At 44.6% G+C, this 6,019-nt stretch overlaps 1 long non-coding RNA gene across 1 annotated transcript; it reads left to right on the forward strand.

Annotated features, from left to right (window-relative positions):
* Positions 1 to 890: 890 nt before the first annotated feature.
* On the forward strand, positions 891 to 2,630 carry LOC137313917 (uncharacterized). The gene is made up of 2 exons (XR_010961125.1): positions 891 to 998; positions 2,336 to 2,630. It is a non-coding gene; the product is annotated as an uncharacterized lncRNA (long non-coding RNA).
* Positions 2,631 to 6,019: the final 3,389 nt, after the last annotated feature.

Raw genomic sequence — 6,019 nt, forward strand, 5'->3', positions numbered from 1 at the left:
AGTTATGTGCTGTCAGTCCCGGATCATTCAGTGTCTGTTTAAAATGGGTGCGCTGTCAGTCCCGCATCATTCCGTGTCTATTGAAAAGGGATGTGCTGCCAGTCCCGGATCATTCTGTCCCTGTTTAAAAGGGGTGTGCTGTCATTCCCGCATCATTCAGTGCCGGCTTAAAAGGGGTGCGTAATCAGTCTCGGATCATTCTGTCTCTGTTTAAAAGGGATGCGCATTCAGTCCCGGATCATTATGTGTCTGTTTAAAAGTGGTGATTTGTCAGTCCCGGAACATTCTGTGTCCGTTTTCCGGTGGAACAGAGATCAGACTGCGAAATATTATAGAGCAAGGGGAGCGAGCAGGAGCGACCGGTTATATTGAGACTTTACATGGGGAGAATACTGTCGTTGGTGTTGATGGGTTAAATGTCCTGTTCGTGTAACTGTCACATTCTGTCACCTAAACTCACATGTTAAGCCAATTAGTTGGGCCACAGCTCACAACCTTGTGATCTGTTAGATAGAGAACTGCCAACTTAGTCCAGCTGCCAACTGATCAGCAGTCACACTTTTCCCAGGATATTTTCAGAGACTTCTGGTGGAGTTAAGGGTTTTATGTCCTGCTTGTGTGCGTGGCATATCCTGTCAGATGAGCTCATGTTTTAAAACCTGAAGTGGGGCCAAAAACACAACCTTGTGATCTGAAAGATAGACAACTGCCAACTGAGGCAAGCTGCCAAAATGATTCACAGTCGCTCAGAAGGGAAATTCGTTTTCTCCGTATATTTTCAGAGAGTCCCTCCCCTTTTATGTGATTATAAATACAGCAAACTCTCTTAGTCTAGATACAGAACTTGTATACTCCAGTTGTCTGATCCTGACTCTGAGGAACTCAGCAGAAGATGATGAAAGTTCTGCTCTTGCTGTTTGGAGTCCTGGTGCTGACTCAGACCATCACTACTAAACGGTGGTCCATTGGAGGTCACAGAGATCGCGGAGCTTACGGACGTAAGTTTCTCTAATCTCCAGTTCCAAGTTTTGTTTCAACTACTTTATTCTCTGACTGAAGCTCTCGGTTTGATTGGTTAAATGAATATTATTGTAAGAATGATTGAAAAATTTAATCTGAACCAGTTCCACAAGTAAATTCCCCGATTGTTTGGGATGCACCTGAGCGGGACGTGGGAATGGTGGGTGTTGTGTGATGATCTAAACAGAACAGGAATTAAAACACAAATTACTGTCCGGTGCTGAGTTAGTGGATCTCAGCCGGAGCATTGACTTGTTTGGGAGAGTCTGTATTTGGCCTCAGTACCCAGGTACCACGGAAGGGGAAACTCACAGTTCCTGCTCCAGAGCAGTTCTACCTGCTACAAAGTGTGAGCGTGCGAAGTGGATCAGGAACTGCTTCAGCCCCTTTCCCCCACACTCACTGCTCAGACCCACAGATGAAGAATGGTGAATTGGGAGCGATACTGGAGGCGTCTGTGGAACCGGTCCTCAGACATGAGTGAGATTTTCATAACATGAGGGGAGGGGATTGGATCAAAAGGGTTTCAAAGCAGGTTTCTGAATCCTAATAATTCTGCAGCGTTCAAAGTGATCAGAATATGAGGACAAGAACTAAGTAGAGGAGTCAAGCGGCGAAACTATCAATTTTCAGTCGCCGGGTGTCAGTTTGCCTCAGTTGGGAGCTGACTGAACAAGTTAAGTGTTGATGTCCCACTGCAGTGCATACATCCCAGCACTCTTGGAGTGCAGCACTGTTGGAGGGATCAACTTTTGGATGAATCGTTAAACGAGACCCTGTCTACCTGTTCATGGAGCAGGAAACATTTGGTGGCATTATTTGAACAGCTGGAAGTTCCCCTGGTGTCTTGGACCAACATCACTCTCTCAACTAACATAACGAGAAACTCTCCACGGTCTCAAGTCTCGTTTACTGTGTGTAGGACTTTGCTGTGAGCAATTTGGCTACATAACTGTGTCGGTAGTTGAGAAATAATCGTTTGTCTGTGAAACACTTTAGGCCCTTCTGTTGACGGGAAAGGCTCTATATAAATGTCAAATCTTTATTTTCTTTGTCCCTCGTCTCAAATAGCGGGAATAGTGGGCTCCATTCTGTGGAAAACCTATTGGGCTGCCCTGAAGAACAAAGATTGGGACTCTGCAGGCCGGGGAGTTTCAGTGTAAAGTTTAATCAAGTACAAATGAGCTGAGGTTTGCGTGTGGTCCAGAGTCTGTCCCAGTAACACGGACAGACTCTGCTTCATGTTTTCTCATTTTACTCCCTCCCTCTGTGTCCATTACGATCAATCAATTAAGTCTACATTTTGGATTTTTAGTGCAATTGGACATCTGCAGCAGGAATGGAGAAAAGTGTCGTGAGGGCCACTGTAACACAAACGAGGAGACTCTGGGGAGATTCTGCCCCGGTGGGGTGCATTGTTGCAGTCCGAAATAGTGAAAGATCCAGAGATGGAATCTCACCAGTCCGAGATCCGCAAGTTCTCACTGAATGAAACCTTCGTTCACGGGAAGCAGGCTCTGTTTGATTGTGAAGGTCCCATAACCCACTGACCCTGTATTATTGCTGTCTGAATAATGGGCTGTACTCAGAAATAAAACACACTGCATTGATCACTGTTTCGTATCCGTGTCTTTTTTCTCTTTCGGATCATTGTGTCCCAGGATGGGATGTTCAGGGCTATAATGAGGCTGGGAGAAGACGTGGGAATCGCAGGTCATGGGAAGAGGAGATCACACTAGGGAATCTCTGAATGTGCCTCATAACACATTCAGAAAGGTAATGAGATGAGACAGGTCGCCTAGATGGTCAGCATTCTGACCGTTCGAGGTTCAAAATATCTCACTTCAACTGTTTTTTTCAGGCAGATCGGAAGGAGATTTACTTTGCATCAGGCCCAGTTTGATGGAATATTCGAGAAAGAGCTTTTCTGTGCATCTAAATGATGTTGTACCTGCCCTGGGAATGTTTGATGGGACAGGGTAGACGGAGCTTTACTCTCGATTGAACACGTGCCGTACCTGCCCTGAGAATGTTTGATGGGGCAGTGTAGAGGGAGCTTTACTCGGTATTTAACTCGCATTGTGCCTGAGCTGGTGGTGTTTGACCGGACAGTGCAGTAGGAGCTTTTCTCTGTATCTAATCCGTGCTGTAACTGTTCTGCCAATGTTTGATTGGGCAATGTAGAGGGAGCTTTACTTTGTATCTAACCCTTGCTGTACCTGCGCTGGGACTGTGTAAAGGGACTGTGTGGAGGGAGATTGACCAGAGACCCATGTGAAGCTATCAGTATAACTCGGTACTGCTGATTTCACCTGCTCTGACATCAGTAACTCTCTCAAAACCACTACGTGCTGAATAAAATGTTATTGCTTGAAGGTCAGTGATTATAATCCAACAGCGCTCTTATTATGGGAGAATAAACAATACAAGATATATTGAACTTAATAGAGACGCAGGAATAAAAAAATATCTTTGCTTCTGTATCCCTCTCTGACTCTGCCTGAATCCCTCAATCTCGTTTCTCTCACTCTTTCGCTCTTTGACTCATTTCTTCTGTCACAGCCTCTAAGGGACCCACATTTACTTTTGCTACTCTGTTCTTTTTTACATACTTGTAAAGCTCTTATAATCTGTGTTTATATTTCTTGCTAGTTTACTTTCATAATCTGTTTGCTCCCTTTATGTTAATTTCCAAATCTAACTTTGACAACTCGCCCCTCATACCTATGTAATTGGCTTTATTTAAGTTTAAGTCTCTAGTTTCTGACTTAAGAACGTTACTTTCAAACTCAATATGGAATTATATCATAGAATGATCACTCATCCCCAGAGGTTCTTTTACTCTGAGATTACAAATTAACTTTGACTCATTATACAATACAAGTCTAAAATAGCCTGGTCCCTGATTGGTTCCATGACGTATTGCTCTTGGAAACTATCTCGAATACAATCCGAGAACTCGTCTTCCAAACGACCTTTGCCGATTTGATTTGCCCAGTCTATATGCAGATTGAAGTCCCCCATGATGATTGCATTTCCTTTGTTACACGCTCCCATTATTTCATGATTAATACTCTGTCCAACGGTAATGCGACTACGAGAGGGCCGAAAAACTATTCCCACCAGGGTTTTCTGCCCTTGTTATTTTCCACGCATATTGATTCTACTTCCTGATCTTCTGAGCCAAGATCCTTCCTCACCACTGTCCAAATGTCATCCTTTTTGATTAGGGCGTCACACCCTCTCCTTTTTCATTCTTCCTGTCTTTTCAAAATATCTTGTAACCTGGAATATTTAGTTCCCAACCTTGGTCATTTTGCAACCATGTCTCTGCCATGGCTATTAGGTCAAACACACTTATCTCTATTTGTGCAAGTAATTCATCTATCTTGTTACGAGTTCTCCATGCATTCAGATAAAGAACCTTTAATTTTGCCTTTTTACCATTTTTCCTGCTTTGAACTTACTTGCTGTTGCACTATGATTCGTAAACTCTGTCCCTTCCTGCCACACTCTGCTTATCTTTCCCAAAGTCACCACACTGTTCTATGGTCTTAACTGTTCTAATTAGATTTCTAAATTTCCCTTGACCTGATCCCTCCCCCTTTTTAGTTTAAAGCCCTATCTACAGCCGTAGTTGCTCGAATCGTCAGGACGCTGGTCCCAGTCCAGTTCAAGTGTAGCTCGTCCCGTCGGAACAGCTCCCTCTTTCCCCAGTACTGGTGCCAGTGCCTCATGAAAGGAAAACCCTTCCTCTCACACCGCACTTTGAGCCACACATTTAACTCTCTTACCTTTCTCTCCCGATGCCAACTTGGATGTGCCTTAGGTCGCATTCCAGAGATTATTACCTTTGAGGTACCGCTTATTAATTTAGACACTAGCTCCTCAAACTGTCTCAGCAGAACCTCATCCTTAGTTGTACCTATGTCGTTGGTTGCTCCGTGGATCACGACAACTGGATCCTCCCCGTCATGCTCCAAGTAATTTACCAGCCTTGAGGAGATATGCTTAACCCTGGCAAAGGGCTGGCAACACAGCCTTCGGGACTCGCGGTCGTGGCTGCACGAAACAATATGTATCACCCTGACTTTGTTGTCACCTACCACTAGCACAATCCTTTTTACTCCTCCCACTTGAATGGCCTCCTGTACCACAATGCCGTGGTCAGTTTGCCCATTCTCCCTGAGGCCGTGCTCTCATCCATACATGTACCAAGTACCTCATGCCTGTCAGACAAGGTAAAGGGCTGAGTCTCCTCCATCACTAGATCCTGGATCGACATGCCTGCCTCCCTGAATTTCCCTGAACACTGAATTAATCTAAACTACTACCTAATCTCTGGGGTGCGATTGCTTCCTGGCTCAAAGTGCTCGGTTAACTCTCCCCCTCCATGCTGCATTGTTAATTCTGCAGCTCGGACGCCAGCTCAAAAACCCTGAGCTGAAGCTCCTCGAGCTGCAGACACTTACTGCAGATGTGGTTTCCGGGGATCATGCTGCTCTCCACCAACTCCCACATGCGGTAGTTACCACACACCACCTGCCCTGCCATTGCTTGTCGAACCGGAATGTATTTATGTACTTTGCAGTGCTTTTAATCTCTCGTTATTCTTAGTTGTATTAACTTATTAATTTATCTCTTTAAAGCTATTGATTTACGTTCTTAGTTAAGCCCCTGCCCGAAGAGAGAGAGAAAAAAACATCAATAGTCACCAACCAATCACCGACCTGCTGACCTATCACACTTTCAATATCTGCCTGTCGTGAGTTGACTCCAACTTTGTCTCGCCTTCGCTCTGCTCTCGGGCTTTCTGCTTCCGTCGCCTTATCGTCTCTGTTAGACATTGCCTATTTTAAACATTGTAGCAGAGGTTCGAGGAGTTTCAGGCCTATTTCAGGCCTATTATCGGTTTCAGGCCTATTTTAAACATTATTGTACAGATATGAGATGTTTCAGGCCTATTTCAGATGTTGAAACAGAGGTTCCAGATATTTCA

This window comes from Heptranchias perlo, unplaced genomic scaffold, assembly GCF_035084215.1.
Source record: "Heptranchias perlo isolate sHepPer1 unplaced genomic scaffold, sHepPer1.hap1 HAP1_SCAFFOLD_49, whole genome shotgun sequence".
In the NCBI taxonomy this organism is placed as follows: Eukaryota; Metazoa; Chordata; class Chondrichthyes; order Hexanchiformes; family Hexanchidae; genus Heptranchias; species Heptranchias perlo.